Source organism: Phyllobates terribilis, unplaced genomic scaffold (assembly GCF_046119375.1).
Source record: "Phyllobates terribilis strain yellow unplaced genomic scaffold, ASM4611937v1 Scaffold_5__5_contigs__length_657084704, whole genome shotgun sequence".
Lineage (NCBI taxonomy): Eukaryota > Metazoa > Chordata > Amphibia > Anura > Dendrobatidae > Phyllobates > Phyllobates terribilis.
The window spans coordinates 74,395,958-74,414,477 of record NW_027362765.1 but is presented as its reverse complement, the minus strand read 5'-3'; the positions used below and the strand labels follow the sequence as shown (position 1 = coordinate 74,414,477).

At 48.2% G+C, this 18,520-nt stretch overlaps 1 pseudogene; it reads left to right on the top strand.

The window, feature by feature from the left end:
- LOC141271468 (uncharacterized) overlaps nucleotides 1-18,520 on the top strand; it is a 339,948-nt pseudogene that overhangs the window by 71,169 nt on the left and 250,259 nt on the right.

The following is an 18,520-nucleotide window of genomic DNA, read 5'->3' as shown; positions in this document are numbered from 1 at the left end:
AACTAAATTTACAAAACCATCTTTATTTAGGGACCACGTCACATTTGAAGTCAATTTGAGGGGTCTATATGACAGCAAAATACCCAAAAGTGACACCATTCTAAAAACTGCACCCCTCAAAGTGCTCAAAAATGACATTCAAGAAATTTATTAAGCCTTCAGGTGCCTCACAGGAGTGAATCTAATGTGGAAAGAAAAAAATGAACATTTTACTTTTTTTTCACAACTATTATTCTTTAGCCCCATTTTTTTATTTTCACAAGGGTAACAGTAGATAATGGACCCCAAAATTTGTTGTGCAATTTTTCCTGAGTATGCTGATATCCCATATGTGGAGAAAAACTACTGTTTGGGGGGGGCACAGCAGGGCTCAGAAGGGAAGGAGTGCTATTTGACTTTTGGAATGCAAAATTGGCTGAAGTAGATAGTGGACGCCATGTTGCGTTTGCAGAGCCCCTGATGTGCCTAAACAGTGGAAACCCCCCACAAGTGACCCCATTTTAGAAACAACCAGGGCTGTGGAGTCGGTAAGCCAAACCTCCGACTCCTCAATTTCCATGACTCCGACTCCAACTCCCTCATACATGGCTCATATTTAAGTGATAAATTTACTGTAGCACAGATTCATCTGAGCTAAAAGTCTAGGCGCTTAGATCAGGAATAGGACAGACATTTATAGGACATTTCATAACTTTCCCAAATTCTTCTGAAAAAAATATTCCCCACAAACTGCATTGAACTACTGTACCCAATTTATTATATATTTTAGGAGTTGGAATTGGTCCATTTTATACCGACTGATTTCGACTCCAACTCCACGAAAATGGACACCGACTCCACAGCCCTGGAAACAACACCCCTCAAGTAACTTATCTAGAGATGTGGTGAGCACCTTGAACCCACAGGTGCTTCACAGAATTTTATATTGTTGAGCCGGGAAGATGAAAAAAAATACACTTTTCCCACAAAAATGTTGCTTTAACCCCAAATTTTTCATGTTCACAAGGATAACAGGAGAAAATGGACCATGTAATTTGTCTGGAGTACACAGATACCCCATATCTGGGGGAAAACTACTGTTTGGGCACACAGCAGGGCTCGGAAGGGAAGGAGCGCCAATTGAATTCTGGAGTGCAATTTTGGCTGGAACAGATTGCAAATGCCCCTGATATGCCAAAACAGCAGAAATCCCCACAAGTGACCCCATTTTGTAAACTATTCATCTAGCGGTGTACTGAGCATTTTTAACCCTGAAATTATTCACACAATTGTATAACATTCGGCTAAATCTATTGAAAATTATACAATTTTTTTGCACTAAAATGTTACTTTGGCCTCAAGTTTTCAAAAGGGATAATAGGGGAAAATGGACCACAAAATATGTTACACAATTTCTCCTGAGTGCGTCAATACCTCATATGTGGTAGAAAACTACTTTAGAGGCACAGTGCAAAGCTATGAAATGAAGGAACGCCATATTGGAGTGCACATTTTGCTGGAATGATTTGAGGGTGCCACGTCACATTGGCAGAACCCCTGAGGTCCCAGAACAGCAGAACACCCCCCCCCTCTAAGTGACCTCATTTTACAAACTACACCTCGCAATGAAGGGGTGCAGCGATCGAGCCCCCGTGTTTTTAAGCATGCTTTAAAAACACATCTGTTTAGACAATCCATCACCTCAACTCACTAATCTAACTCTCCCCTGTTCCCTCCTAAATGTTAATCTTAATCTGCTCCTGCCTTTCATCTGTCTCTACATCCTCCATGCACCCAATAAAACATGGTAAATGCACTTAGATACTGGCTGATGACCATGTTCTACCTATTGTGTCACCCTATTTCCATATATTGTAAGCTTCCGAGCATGGCCGTCACTCCTCCTGTAACTGTTGAAATATTTAACATTGTATTGTTTTTATTGTCTGTACATGTCCCTACTTAAATGAAAAGTGCTGTGGAATATGTTGGCACTATATGAATAAAAATTATTATTATTACATTGTCACACGGGAAAATGGGCAAAAATAGCAACAAAATTCGTCACACAATTTCTGCTGAACGTTGCAGTACTCCATATGTGGCTGTACAGCACTGCTTAGCCACATGGCAAGAGGGATGGTATGCTATTTGACTCTTGGAGAACAAATTATCGTAGAATAGTTTCCGGGCTCCATATACAGAGCCACTAAATGCCAGAAGAGCCCAATCCCCTCTCAAGGCGCCATGTAGTGACATCATCGCTCCCTTAGTGACATCAGGCGCAGAAGAAGAATGATGGAGAAGGGATCATCAGCTGACCTCCCTCCTCCATCATTGCTTTCAACTGTATCGGCATCCAGGATATATATATGCATGTGTGTGTTTTGTGATAAAGTCACTGGCAGAATACTGGAGGGGAGATATGTTTCACTGAGGCTGTTGGCTTCAGTGATGTGAAACATGGAAGTCTTCTCCTGCATATTAGGTGCAGAGAGGGTTAAGCAGCCATATTTAAAAGGGCATGTTTTATAGGTGAATGGCTAAAGTGTGGGAGGGAGGCCATCCACCATATCTCCACCCCAGGAAGTGGTCTGGGCCTTAAATAGCCAGCCTTTTGACTCATGTGGGGTTCAGTATCTGGAGGCCTGCCTCAAAGAGAGGAGCTTGTGTTTGTTGGTGCTAATCTGAACCGTTTGGTTTTTGCTAATCCTGAGTGGCTGGACTCCGGCCGGTGTAAGGACTTTGCTGGACATTTTCTTATTTTGTTTTGCCATTATGCCAGATGCGCTGTGTTTATTTTCATGAACTCTACGTTGGTTTATACTGATTAATAAAATCAGCAGAAAATTTAAGAAGACAGTGTTCTGTGTTTACCTCCATGCGCAACCGAGTGAGCAGATCTACCATAGTGTGTACAAATATAAAATGTGCAATATGTGATCATGATCATGTGACTGTGTGATAATGAGACTGTGGATGTGATACTTGAGCAGTGTTAAAGAATAAAATGTAGGGGATAGAAGATTAAAAATAATATGCAGGTGAAGAATAACACCTGGTGTAAGTGAGTAATTTGTGCCTAGACAGATGAGGAGCAAATGTGCAGAACAAGTAAAAACAAGACAAGTAACCAGATAAAAGTCAGTGTTTACGTGACACAAGTGGTTGACAGTCGAGTGCACATGCACACCGTCACTGACAGTGTGAATGAGTGACAATGCGTCTGCACAACCAAGAGAAAATATGAATTTTTATTTGTTGTGCATATTTGGGATAGGCCATCAACATCTACAGTGGTGGCCAAAAGTATTGGCACCCCTGCAATTCTGTCAGATAATACTCAGTTTCTTCCTGAAAATGATTGCAATCACAAATTCTTTGGTCTTATTATCTTCATTTAATTTGCTTGCAAGGAAAAAACACAAAAGAGAATGAAGCAAAAATCAAATCATTGATCATTTCACACAAAACTCCAAAAATGGGCCAGACAAAAGTATTGGCACCCTCAGCCTAATACTTGGTTGCACAACCTTTAGCCAAAATAACTGCGAACAACCGCTTCCGGTAACCATCAATGAGTTTCTTACAATGCTCTGCTGGAATTGTAGACCATTCTTCTTTGGCAAACTGCTCCAGGTCCCTGATATTTGAAGGGTGCCTTCTCCAAACTGCCATTTTGAGATCTCTCCACAGGTGTTCTATGGGATTCAGGTCTGGACTCATTGCTGGCCACCTTAGAAGTCTCCAGTGCTTTCTCTCAAACCATTTTATAGTGCTTTTGGAAGTGTGTTTTGGGTCATTGTCCTGCTGGAAGACCCATGACCTCTGAGGGAGACCCAGCTTTCTCACACTGGGCCCTACATTATGCTGCAAAATTTGTTGGTAGTCTTCAGACTTCATAATGCCATGCACACGGTTCAGCAGTCCAGTGCCAGAGGCAGCAAAGCAACCCCAAAACATCAGGTAACCTCCGCCATGTTTCACTGTAGGGACGGTGTTCTTTTCTTTGAATGCCTCTTTTTTTTTCCTGTACACTCTATGTTGATGCTTTTTCCCAAAAAGCTCTACTTTTGTCTCATCTGACCAGAGAATATTCTTCCAAAACGTTTTAGGCTTTCTCAGGTAAGTTTTGACAAACTCCAGCCTGGCTTTTTTATGTCTCGGGGTAAGAAGTGGGGTCTTCCTAGGTATCCTACCATACAGTCCCTTTTCATTCAGACGCCGACGGATAGTACGGGTTGACACTGTTGTACCCTCGGACTGCAGGGCAGCTTGAACTTGTTTGGATGTTAGTCGAGGTTCTTTATCCACCATCGGCATAATCTTGCGTTGAAATCTCTCGTCAATTTTTCTTTTTCGTCCACATCTAGGGAAGTTAGCCACAGTGCCATGGGTTTTAAACTTCTTGATGACACTGCGCATGGAAGACACAAGAACATTCAGGTCTTTGGAGATGGACTTGTAGCCTTGAGATTGCTCATGCTTCCTCACAATTTGGTTTCTCAAGTCCTCAGACAGTTATTTGGTCTTCTTTCTTTTCTTCATGCTCAGTGTGGTACACACAAGGACACAGGACAGAGGTTGAGTAAACTTTAATCCATGTTAACTGGCTGCTAGTGTGATTTAGTTATTGCCAACACCTGTTAGGTGCCACAGGTAAGTTACAGGTGCTGTTAATTACACGAATTAGAGAAGCATCACATGATTTTTCAAGCAGTGGCAATACTTTTGTCCACCCCCTTTTTTAGGTTTGGTGTGGAATTATATCCAATTTGGCTTTAGGACAATTCTTTTTGTGTTTTTTCATTGAAGACAAATTAAATGAAGATAATAATACCAAAGAATTTGTGATTGCAATCATTTTCAGGAAGAAACTGAGTTTTATCTGACAGAATTGCAGGGGTGCCAATACTTTTGGCCACCACTGTAAGTACTGAAAAATCCCTTTAGGCTTTGTACATGCAGCTATGGATGAGTACATGCAAAATACAGGATCCTAAATCACGTGTGATACTGTTTGGATGCCCAACAATCAGAAAGTTCTCCCATATCCCACAGATAAGTGATAACGTTCAAACTTGAGAATACCCCATTAATGGTCTGGATCAGTCTGTGTAAAGAGGCCATTACTGTGCTGCTTGTGTGTCAGTGTTTACTGTAGTTCCCATATCACGGCGGAGACTAAATGAGGACCTGATTATAACAGTGACTGTAATTGGATTATATTTTATACCGGGGGCAGGACGGGGCCATAACTGGATGTAGTGATCAGGTGAAGCCGGTAACACCTCCGGAGATTTCTTACATACGATCTTTATGATGTTACATCGTCATCTTCTCCTTATTCAGGTTTCTACAATATCGGATCCTCTCAGTGGAGATCTTCTATATAAGAGAATTTTCCTGATTGAACCGTCAAGAATGGATAGGGACAGGGACAAGATGGCGGAGAGGATATTACACCTCACCCTAGAGATCCTCTTCCGGCTTACTGGAGAGGTGAAAGATTCTGATGACGTCACATTACATCATTCTTATCTATGGGAATAACAGATGGACAGAACTGGAGAGGTGAGGACTCTGTAAATGTCTGTAGTGAGATCTATTAATGTGTCTCTCCATAACCAGGATTACACAGTAGTGAAGAAGACCCCTAGTGAGCGCTGTGAAGACCCTGTGTCTGAGGGATGGATAAGACCTCTGAGTCCAATCATGGGGCTTCCACCTCAACCCCTGATACATGAGGACATCAATGAGCAGAAGATCCTAGAACTCACCTACAAGATGATTGAGCTGCTGACTGGAGAGGTGACACTGCTGGGAATGCTGGGACATTATACAGTAACGCTATGAAGGGATAGGGGTGGTGATTGTATTATTGTATGTGTCAGGTTCCTATAAGGTGTCAGGATGTCACCTTCCATTTCTCCATGGAGGAGTGGGAGTATTTAGAAGGACACAAAGATCTGTACAAGGATGTCATAATGGAGGTTCCTCAGCCCCTCACATCACCAGGTAATAGGCAGGATTAAATACACATGGCCTATACTTATCTGTATGTAAAGAATGAATTTAATCCCTGTATGTGTTTCTTACAGAACCATCTAGTAAGAGGACAACATCAGAGAGATGTCCCCATCCTCTTCTTCCAGAGGACTGTAAACAAGAAAATCCCAATGTTCCTCAGGATCATCAGGTAGATGGAGAGAAGGTGTCATGAAAAATCCCCTATAATGTGTGAAAGCTGTGAAGGTCTTGTGTTTAGTCTTGTTTTATCCACCAGTATTTTTTACTAAATGGCCATTTTGAGACATCTGCTCTTTCCCAACTGGAGGTTCAGCGTGTAGAAATTAGGCAGCAGCCCTTTCCCATCTGTAACTTATTAGACACATGACCCCCAATGTGCAATATGAAATGATCAGTTTTCAGAATGTGAAGATTAAGCAATCTGAATGACTCTGTACAAGCAGGGGCGGACACAGACTGTAGTGGGCCCCTGTGCAAGAAATTTTTGGGGCCCCCCCCCCTCCCTTCATAAGGCAACAAAGTTATGTAAACATAACCCCCCCATGTGCATCTCTCACCCCCCCATGTGCAGCTCTCATCCCCCCCATGTGCAGCTCACCCCCCCGTGCATCTCTAATGCCCCCCCGTGCATCTCTCATCCCCCCCATGTGCATCTCTCATCCCCCCCATGTGCATCTCTCATCCCCCCATGTGCATCTCACCCCCCCCCGTGCATCTGATTCCCCCCACTCCTAGTTAATTAATTGTATTTAAAAAAAATAAAACTTGTTATACTTACCCCCATGCGATCCCTGCAGAATCCTGGCGCTCGTCCACGTCGCTGCCACCAGGTTCTCCTGACGTTCGGCCATGTGACGGCGCCACATACATAGACAGCAGCTTTTATTTTGGCCAAAAGATTTTTAAAGCCGCCACCACGATAAGGTAGACTCTTCTGGCCGGGCCCTACTCTAACCTATTAAAATTTTCTTAAAATATCCAATACTCTTTTTAGATATATTTTTATTTAGTTTTCTTTAAGGGAATGTGTCATATACATTTTTTTTTAAAATGATCAATAATACCACATACAGGGAATACCGCCACATCATGACCAGACCACATATTACCACAACATAGTGACCGAATAATACCACACAGAAGGGAGAAAAACTGCCACACCATGACCAGACCACATATTACCACCACATTACTAATATTACCACCACATTACTAATATTACCATAAGTGTCATTATACACGGGAGCTCTATACATGGTATGTATAATGTAAGTGTCCAGGTAATCACTAGTGATCACCAGTGACATTATACACAGGAGCTCTGTATATAGTGTACAGGTAATACAGTGATCACCAGTGACATTATACACAGGAGCCCAGTACATAGTATATAGTGTAAGTGTACATGTAATACACTGACTCACTGGTGACGTCTCTAGGTGAAGTCCTTCAGCTACGCTTTTCTCCTTCATCCAGCACAGACCGCCATCACGTCTTCCAGCCAGGACTCGTCTCTGCATAAAATAACACAGTTATCTAGAGCACATTCTCCAACTTCTACATTACGCAGCTGAATACAGACGTGCATCCACCATCAATATTGTAACGGGTCCGGGAGGCGGAACCTCTGAGCTACTACACAAGGGGGCGGCCCTTGTAAGGGAGCGGGTGGCAGTCTCTGGGTGAACGGACAGGGAGTTACGGCAAGTGATCAGGGCAGTCTCTGGGTAAGGGGTAGGTACGACCTGTGATGGCAGAGCCTCCGGGTAGGCTAGCAGGCAGATGGTAGATGTGTGCTCCCAGGTGAGCAAGCGAGAGTCTCTGGAATAGCAGGTGGTCACGGCACGTGACGGCGGAACCTCCGGGCTGGCAGGCAGGTAGGTAACGGAGAAGCGCTCCCAGGTGAGCGGGCAAGAGTCTCTGGAATAGCTGGTGGTCACCGCACGTGACAACGGGACCTCCGGGCTGGCAAGCAGGCAGGTAACGGAGATGCGCTCCCAGGTGAGCGGGCAAGAGTCTCTGAGATAGCTGGTGGTCACAGCACGTGACAACGGAGCCTCCGGGCTGGCAAGCAGGCAGATAACGGAGAAGCGCTCCCAGGTGAGCGGGCAAGCTGGTCCATAGACAGACTGACCGGAGTAGTAAGGCAGACCGTCGGACCTCAGGCAAGCAGGCAGGTAACTGGTATGCGCTCCCAGGTGAGCGGGCAGGCTGGTCCTTTAGACAGACTGACAGGAGTAGTAAGGCAGACCGTCGGACCTCAGACTGGCAGACAGGTAACAAGTATTCAGGCAGGAATCAGGCAGGTAACTAGCAGGAAACTGGCAGGAAACTGGCAGGTAACTGGCAGGTAACTGGCAACGGGACCTGAGGGCTGAAGCACAGGTGAGACACAGGTGCAAACAACATTGCTCGGGCACCTCCATTTTGGAGGAGGTGCCTTATATATGATGAAGTCCTCCGGCCATTGGCCGGGGACTCCTTAGGACGGCGCGCGCGGCCCCTTTAAGAGGAGGGGAGCGCGCGCGCGCGCGCCCTAAGCACAGGGGCCGGGAAGGAGCGCGCGCTGAGAGCAGAGCGGGAGGAGGACGCCGGGAAGGAGCGCGCGCTGACAGCAGAGCGGGGAGAGGACGCCGGGCACGGAGCAGAGCGGTGAGGGGAGCAGCGTCCCTGCCTAGCAGAGGGCAGGGACGCCAGCGCTACAGTACCCCCCCCTTTAGGCCCCCCCTTTTTTAGGCCAGACAGAAATTTAGCTAGGATGAGAGGGGCATGGATGTTCTCCCGGGGCTCCCACGTTCTCTCCTCAGGACCAAACCCCTTCCAATCTACCAGAAAAAAGGTCTTTCCTCTTATCCTTTTGGTGGCAAGAATGTTCTCTACCTCAAACTCGTCCTCAGCAGAAACCGGAGCAGGAGGCGTACCTGTAGACTTGGAAAAAGAGTTAAGCACCACAGGTTTGAGGAGAGACACATGGAAGGAGTTAGGGATCCGTAAGTTGGCCGGGAGTTTCAATTTATAGGCCACCGGGTTGATCTGACTGATGACCTCCAGTGGGCCGATGAACCGAGGCCCTAACTTATAGGAAGGGATCTTGAGCCGGACATATTTGGACGAGAGCCAGACTTTATCCCCAGGGCGGAATTGAGGAGGGTCCAGACGTTTTTTGTCAGCGTGTCTTTTCATACGCTCGGATGACAGAAGGAGTGCGGACCGGGTACTCTCCCATATGGAGGAAAATTTGTTAACAAGAGATTCCGCAGCCGGATTGTCCGCCGAGGTGGAGACGGGAAACGGGATCCGAGGATGCTGACCGTAGACTACAAAAAACGGGGATTTGGAGGAAGACTCGCTCTCGTGATTGTTGTACGAGAATTCGGCCCATGGCAGGAGATCCACCCAGTCAGAATGGTGGGCATTAACGAAGTGCCGAAGGTAACTGGTCAGGTTCTGATTGATCCGCTCCACTTGACCATTAGACTGTGGGTGGTAAGCGGAGGAGAAGTCCAGGGTGACGTCCAGCAATTTACAAGTGGCTCTCCAGAAACGGGAAGTGAACTGTACCCCACGATCCGACACGATGTGACGGGGCAGGCCATGAAGACGGAAGATGTGGCGGATAAAGTCTTTAGCCAGCTCGGGTGCAGACGGAAGACCTGGCAGTGGAATGAAGTGAGCCATCTTGGAGAAGCGGTCAGCGACCACCCAAATGACCGTACAACCGGCAGAGACGGGTAGATCAGTAATGAAGTCCATCGCTATATGCTGCCAGGGGGCAGCAGGTACTGGCAGAGGTAGGAGGCGGCCGGCCGGCAGGTGTCTCGGAACTTTGTTGCGGGCGCAGGACACACAGGCAGAAACAAAGTCTATTACATCCTTGTGCAGGTTAGGCCACCAGTAGTGCCGGGTAATAAGCTGGAGGGTCTTTTTCTGACCGGCGTGGCCAGCTAGTTTAGACGAATGACCCCAGTGTAGGATCTTCTCCCGATCAGGTACAGGTAAGAACGTCTTACCAGGAGGAAGACGATTTAGACTCACGGGAGCCACCTGCATTACTCTGGCGGGATCGATGATATGTTTCGGATCCTCCTCGAGATCAGACACCAGAAAGGACCGAGACAAGGCGTCCGCCTTGACGTTTTTGTCAGCCGGGCGAAAATGAAGGACAAAATCAAAACGAGCAAAAAACAAGGACCACCGGGCTTGGCGCGGGTTAAGTCTCTGGGCATGCTGGAGGTAAGCCAAGTTCTTGTGGTCAGTGTAAATTATTACCGGGTGAAGAGCCCCCTCGAGCAGGTAACGCCACTCCTCCAATGCCAGTTTGATGGCCAATAACTCTCGGTCTCCTATGGAATAGTTGCGCTCAGAGGAGGAGAAGAGTTTAGAGAAGAAGCCACAAGTTACCATCCTCCCGGAAGATGATTTTTGAGTAAGTACCGCTCCGGCTCCAGAGGAGGAGGCGTCAACTTCCAGGAAGAACTGTTTGTTGCCATCTGGGCGATGCAGCACCGGGGCGGAAGAGAAGGCCTGTTTAAGGGAAAGAAAGGCCTCCTCTGCTTCGGGTGGCCACTCTTTGGGATTAGTACCTTTACGGGTGAGCGCAGAAATTGGGGCCGTCCGGGAAGAGAAGTGTGGTATGAAGAGGCGGTAGTAGTTGGCGAAGCCCAGGAATCGCTGAATGGCCTTCAACCCCTCCGGTCGGGGCCATTTCTCGATGGCAGACAGTTTCTCAGGATCCATTTGTAGGCCGGTCTGAGAGATAATGTAGCCCAGAAACGGAAGCGAGGTCTGCTCAAAGAGGCACTTCTCAAATTTAGCGTAGAGATGGTTCTGCCTTAGCCTGAGCAGAACCTGACGAACGTCCCTCCGGTGAGTCTGGAGATCCGGAGAGAAGACCAAGATGTCGTCCAGGTACACCACTACGCAGGAGTAGAGAAGGTCCCGGAAGATGTCATTGACCAACTCTTGAAAGACGGCAGGAGCGTTACAGAGACCAAAGGGCATTACCAGGTATTCATAGTGGCCGTCCCGGGTGTTGAATGCCGTCTTCCATTCATCCCCCTGACGAATACGAACCAGGTTGTACGCCCCACGAAGGTCCAGTTTGGTGAAGATCCTAGCCCCCCTCAGGCGATCAAATAATTCTGGAATGAGCGGAAGGGGGTACTTATTCTTCACCGTGATCAGGTTTAGGCCTCTATAGTCTATACAGGGACGGAGAGAGCCGTCCTTCTTTTTGACGAAAAAGAAGCCTGCTCCCGCCGGGGAGGTAGATTTCCGGATGAATCCTCTGGCCAGATTCTCCTCAATATATTCGGACATTGACCGGGTCTCAGCAGCGGATAAAGGATAGATACGCCCACGGGGAGGAGTAGTACCGGGTAGCAGATCGATGGGACAGTCGTATGGTCTATGTGGTGGTAATGTCTCTGCCTCCTTTTTATTAAAGACATCTGCATAAGACCAATAAGGAATCGGAAGTCCAGGTAGATTAGCTGGGGTAGGAGAGGGACGGACGGGATGGACGGGAACCAGGCAGGTTTTATGACAGTCTTGTCCCCAGCGAAGGACCTCTCCGGTTTGCCAGTCTAGCACGGGTGCATGTCTCTGGAGCCAGGGCAGACCTAGCAAGAGGGCGTGAGAGAGTCCAGGCAGAACATGAAAGGAGATACTTTCAGAATGCAGCATTCCCACCTGCAGGGTAATGGATTCGGTGATGAGTTGAATGGGGCGAGGTAAGAGGCCCCCATCCACGGCAGCGACAGACAAGGGTACAGCCAGAGGTTTGGTGGGGATGCGGTATTTCTCAACCAGGGACTGTGAAATAAGGTTCCCGGCTGCTCCAGAGTCAAGTTGGGCTAGTTCGAAATAACGGTTCTCCCCGTAGATGATCGAAACTGACAACAGCAGGGATGGAGAGGATTTATTCTTGTCTAGGTGGACCTCTCTGAGCGAACCTAGACACAGGCGTTTCCCGACCTCTCCGGGCAGGCACGGATCCGGTGCTCCTTACTGCCACAGTAGAAGCAGCTCCCCTCGGCACGGCGTAAGTCCTGACGGGTTTTGACCATCTTGGTCTGGTCGACCTGCATAGGCTCAGGAGAGTGTACCTGGGGAGAGATGGAGGGAATGACGGGTTTCTGGAAAGTAGGAGCTAAACGTGGAATCCTTCTCTCACGGGTGACCTCTTTGGCACGCTCCTGGAACCGTAGGTCAATCCGGGTGGCAAGGGTTATTAGATCATCGAGAGAGGTAGGAATGTCCCGACCAGCAAGTTCATCTTTAATACGACCGGACAGACCCTCCCAGAAGACGGAAACCAGAGCGTCGTTATCCCAGGCCAGCTCCGAGGCAAGGGTGCGGAACCGTATGGCATATTGGCCCACGGTGAGACCCTCCTGACGGAGGCGTAGCAGAGAGGATGCGGATGAGGTCTTCCGTCCGGGTTCGTCGAAGACTTTCCGGAAAGCCGAGAGAAAGGCAGGCAAGTTGGACACCAGGGGGTCTCCTCTCTCCCATAGAGGATTTAGCCAGGCCAGGGCCTCCCCGGTGAGATGGGACATGATAAAGGCAATTTTGGCCCGGTCGGAATTAAACTGATGGGACAAAAGTTCAAAGTGCAGGGTGCACTGATTTATGAAGCCCCGAGCCTGGACGGGGTCGCCTCCGAAGCGAGGAGGTGCAGAAAGCCGGGGTCCGGGGTAGGATACCATAGTATTAGTGGGCAGCGGAGCTGCCGGATTGCAAGATATGGCACTGGCGGAGGTTGTTGGTGGATCAGACAGAGTGTTCAGGCGAGTATTAACATTCCGCAGGTGACCCAGGATGGCCTCCTGTTGGGACCTCTGACGGGACAGTTCAAGACAGAGGTCCGAGAGCGAGGGAGCTTGGGTGCCACCGGGTTCCATGGCCCGAGCAAACTGTAACGGGTCCGGGAGGCGGAACCTCTGAGCTACTATACAAGGGGGCGGCCCTTGTAAGGGAGCGGGTGGCAGTCTCTAGGTAAGGGGTAGGTACGACCTGTGATGGCAGATGGTAGATGTGTGCTCCCAGGTGAGCAAGCGAGAGTCTCTGGAATAGCAGGTGGTCACGGCACGTGACGGCGGAACCTCCGGGCTGGCAGGCAGGTAGGTAACGGAGAAGCGCTCCCAGGTGAGCGGGCAAGAGTCTCTGGAATAGCTGGTGGTCACCGCACGTGACAACGGGACCTCCGGGCTGGCAAGCAGGCAGGTAACGGAGATGCGCTCCCAGGTGAGCGGGCAAGAGTCTCTGAGATAGCTGGTGGTCACAGCACGTGACAACGGAGCCTCCGGGCTGGCAAGCAGGCAGATAACGGAGAAGCGCTCCCAGGTGAGCGGGCAAGCTGGTCCATAGACAGACTGACCGGAGTAGTAAGGCAGACCGTCGGACCTCAGGCAAGCAGGCAGGTAACTGGTATGTGCTCCCAGGTAAGCGGGCAGGCTGGTCCTTTAGACAGACTGACAGGAGTAGTAAGGCAGACCGTCGGACCTCAGACTGGCAGACAGGTAACAAGTATTCAGGCAGGAATCAGGCAGGTAACTAGCAGGAAACTGGCAGGAAACTGGCAGGTAACTGGCAGGTAACTGGCAACGGGACCTGAGGGCTGAAGCACAGGTGAGACACAGGTGCAAACAACATTGCTCGGGCACCTCCATTTTGGAGGAGGTGCCTTATATATGATGAAGTCCTCCGGCCATTGGCCGGGGACTCCTTAGGACGGCGCGCGCGGCCCCTTTAAGAGGAGGGGAGCGCGCGCGCGCGCGCCCTAAGCACAGGGGCCGGGAAGGAGCGCGCGCTGAGAGCAGAGCGGGAGGAGGACGCCGGGAAGGAGCGCGCGCTGACAGCAGAGCGGGGAGAGGACGCCGGGCACGGAGCAGAGCGGTGAGGGGAGCAGCGTCCCTGCCTAGCAGAGGGCAGGGACGCCAGCGCTACAATTCTCAGGGAAGTTTAATTTAAGGTGTCATATAAACATAACTCAAAACAAGCCGAGGCGAAATCTCTACAATCCCCTAGATGCCAAACCAGAACCATCAATCCATAAACCCCATAACTTATCAAATTTAGAGATAGCGTCTCTTTGTAGGTATATGCCTTTTTCCAAATTTACCAGCCATTTAACTTTATCAATAAATTCTGGTATCATAGGTTCCTGGTCTGCTATCCAATTTTGGGCTATTAATTTCATTGCCATATATAACATACGTGCCACCGCAATTTTGCCATGTTCATCAGTAGTCAGATCTTCAACAAATCTTAGTATACATACTAGTGGTGAACGTTCTACATTAATTAAATCCTGTTAATGATTGCTGTAACTCCTTTCCAAAAGGACACTAAGTTAGGACAATTCCACATCATATGAAGCATGTCTGCTGAGTAAGTTTTGCATCTAGGACAATGAGGACTTGAACGAAATCCTATGTTATGTAAAGATTGAGGCGTTCTATATATCTGATGTCTCACATGTATGTTAGACATCAATTATAATCTGTGGGATTCACTTAAGTATAATTGTGGAACTCTCCAATCTAACCAGTGATTTTCTTCTATAGGACCCATCACACTCCTTCGATCACATAGGATGGCTTGTCAATATAATGTCCAGGAGAATGTTATAAAGTAATGAGATCAGTCTACTAGAGTTATGTAGATTAGCTATTCTCTGTATTATTATATTTTGAGGTACCCCCACTTCCAAAACAATGCCTTTCTCTGATATGCGTGATGAAATTGTAGATATTTATGGAATTAAGAGTCAGGTAAACCATATTCATTTTGCAATTATGAAAATTCCTTAATCACATCACCTATTAGCACTTGATTAAGTCTATTTAAACCTCTGGAACTCCAGGACTTGAATCCAACCAGTTGGTATAGATTTGGAAGCCAAGAAGTGTTACATAATGAAGTAAATTGCGAAATCCCTTCTATACTCTGTAATTTTTTCACTGTCTCCCAAAGTATGTGGATTAATAAAATAGTCGGTATTTTACCTCCAAGTGTCCTAAATTTATGAACCTCTACTGCTTCATAGAGTTTATCTGATTGGAAATAATGTTGCAGCAATACATGTTGAGCCCCCCACCCCAGTGATGTCCCATCCACGAATATGTTGAAGCCGAGATGCTACATAATACAAACATGGATTATGGACTGCAAGACCTCCCATTGATTTGTTTCTTTGCAATATTTCCAGCTTAAATCTCGGAGTTTGTTTGCCCCATATTAATTTTCTAAACTCGTGGCCGACTTTATAGAAAAATCTCTGATTTATCCATATTGGGGAGTTGTGTGTGCGATATAGGCTACCGCCATTTGCAATTCCTCCAGCTGTAGAGGGCTATTTAAATATTCTTGATCTTTACCAGAGAATGTCGGCTGATTAATTTACTTTAGATAGGACAAGATTTCTTCTCTATTGAATTGCAGTTTATTAGTATTTTAAACAGATGTGTATAAATCTAAAGTGTTAGAGATCTGTTCAGTCTGGCTTACTACCACGCCCTCCCTATCTATTAAAGCTTAAATAAGGCTGTGTGCCCACTATGCGTTTTTTAAGTGTTTCTGCAGCGGCAATTCCGTCACATGACTAAATGACATCATAGCAGGTCCTTTTACACAACCGCGAGAAACCGGGAAGACCGGACGCATCGGATAAGGAGACCGTGGGCCATCAGAAGGTAAGTATAATGTGTTTTCTTGTTGTTTTTTTTTACCATTTTTATTATTTTTAACTAACTTGGTCACACTATATAAAATCCATGCCGATTGCATGGATTTATATAGTGTGACCAAGTTGTCAAGCACTTTCCAAGTGATAAAATCGCTTGGAAAGAGCTTGACAATCCGCATGCGAAATCGCATGATCAAAACGCTTTAATTACGCTTGTCCCTGGCAGGAAAGACGCATGCAAAATCCGCATGCGTTTTTTCCTCCAGGGAGATGCAGAAACTCTCAGGAAAAATCTGGAGCGTTTCTGCGTTGTGAGCACTTAGCCTAAAAGAACTTCCTATCTGGGCTCTTGCTATCACGGCCAATAAATGTCCCGCCTTCTCCCCCTGCTCGGAGAAGTGTGTCTGGGCAAACATACGCTTATTTTTAGCTTTTTCCTTAATATGTGTGGTGTATGCTGCTTATGCCTCCCCCAGCCCATCAGGTCCTCCCTGATCAGGGGTGGATTAAGAGTAGCAAGGGCCCCGGACAGTTTAGAAGGCCCGCCCCCCCCCCCACACACACACACACCTGATGTATCACATGTCACATGATCCCCTGTGATAGATCATGTGATAGTTCACGTGAAATTAATTTGGCACAATATTAATTATAATAATTTTTTTTAGGCTGTGTGCCCACTATGCGTTTTTTAAGCGTTTCCGCAGCGGCAATTCCGCTGCGGAAACGCTTAAAAAACGCTTGGTAGAAGGTCTGCCATGTTCCCCAATGATAATCCGCATGTACTGTGAACATGCTGCGGAAATTTCCGCTGCGGATTATCATTGTGGAAAAATCCGCAGCATTACCAATTATTTTGCGGAAGCGCGGCGTTTTCGCCACCATTGACTTGCATTGGAACGCATGGAATCCGCATCACTGCATCTGTACATGCGGAATACATGCGTCTCAATGTGCGGATGGTACCCGAGTCTGGAGAAGAGGAGACTCTCCTCTGGACCCGGGTACCATAGAACCTGTAAAAAAAGAATAAAATAAATATTATACTTACCTTCTGATGGCCCCCGGTGTCTTTATCCAATTCATCCTGGCTTGCCAGCAGCTCGCGATGGTCTGAAAAGGACCTGTCGTGACGTCATTTAGTCATGTGATGGGTCACGCGACCGCTGACGTCGGCAGGCCATCAGAAGGTAATTATATATATTTTTTTTACCATTCTTTTACGGTCACACTATATAAATCCATGCCAATTGCATGGATTTATATAGTGTGACCAAGTTATCAAGCACTTTCTAAGCGATGCTAAAATCGCTTGGAAAGCGCTTGTCAAGCCGCAAGCGGTAAATGCATGTGAAGAACGCTTCACTTCCGCTTGTCCCTGGCAGGAAAAATGCATGTACAATCCGCATGCGTTTTTTCTGCCAGGGAGATGCAGAAACGCTCAGGAAAAAATCCGGAGCATTTCTGCATCATGGGCACATAGCCTTATATTATTTGTATGACTCAATATTGAGCACACATAGCCATCTATACACGGCGGTAGGCCGCACGGCGCCATCTATACACTGCGGGAGGCCGCACGTAGCCATCTATACACTGCGGGAGGCCGCACGTAGCCATCTATACACTGCGGGAGGCCGCACGTAGCCATCTATACACTGCGGGAGGTCGCACGTAGCCATCTATACACTGCGGGAGGCCGCACGTAGCCATCTGTACACTGCTGGAGGCCGCACGTAGCCATCTATACACTGCGGGAGGCCGCACGTAGCCATCTATACACTGCGGGAGGCCGCATGGCGCCATCTATACACTGCGGGAGGCCGCACGGCGCCATCTATACACTGCGGGAGGCCGCACGTAGCCATCTATACACTGCGGGAGGCCGCACGTAGCCATCTATACACTGCGGGAGGCCGCACGTAGCCATCTATACACTGCGGGAGGCCGCACGTAGCCATCTATACACTGCGGGAGGCCGCACGTAGCCATCTATACACTGCGGGAGGCCGCACGTAGCCATCTATACACTGCGGGAGGCCGCACGTAGCCATCTATACAATGCGGGAGGCCGCACGTAGCCATCTATACATTGCGGGAGGCCGCACGTAGCCATTTATACATTGCGGGAGGCCGCACGTAGCCATCAATACACTGAGGGAGGCCACACGGTGCCATCTATACACTGCGGGAGGCCGCACGGTGCCATCTATACACTGCGGGAGGCCGCACGGTGCCATCTATACACTGCGGGAGAAGGCACGGTGCCATCTATACACTGTGGGAGGATGCACGGTGCCATCTATACACTGCGGGAGGCCGCACGCAGTCACGCACACACAAACATATACAGACATATACATACACACATAAACACGTTTGAAACACAAAAATACATATAAACAGACATCACACAATGATATCTGCCTGCACACACTCACTCACTCACACACACACTCTCACACACTCTCTCACACACACTCACCATCCCCCGTCTCCAGTCCTCCTGCTCCTCTCCGGTGCAGAAGTGCAGGCCCGGCGCACACTGCGTGACATCACAGCTAGGAGACACGGCCGCGCACAAGGCCATGTCTCCTAGCAGTGACGCGGCTGGGCCAGCACAGGGAAGATAACAGCTGCAGTGCTGGCCTGGCCGAAGAAGAAGTAGCGGCCGTGCGCAGCTGCTGGGGGAGCGGTCCGGGGGTCCCCCCACCACTGTCTGCCGGTATGTGCCGCGACGCCGCACATATAATGAGGGCAATCTGTCCATAGCCCCCCCCCCCGGAGCCCTGGGCGGTAGCCCAGATTGCCCTCATTATA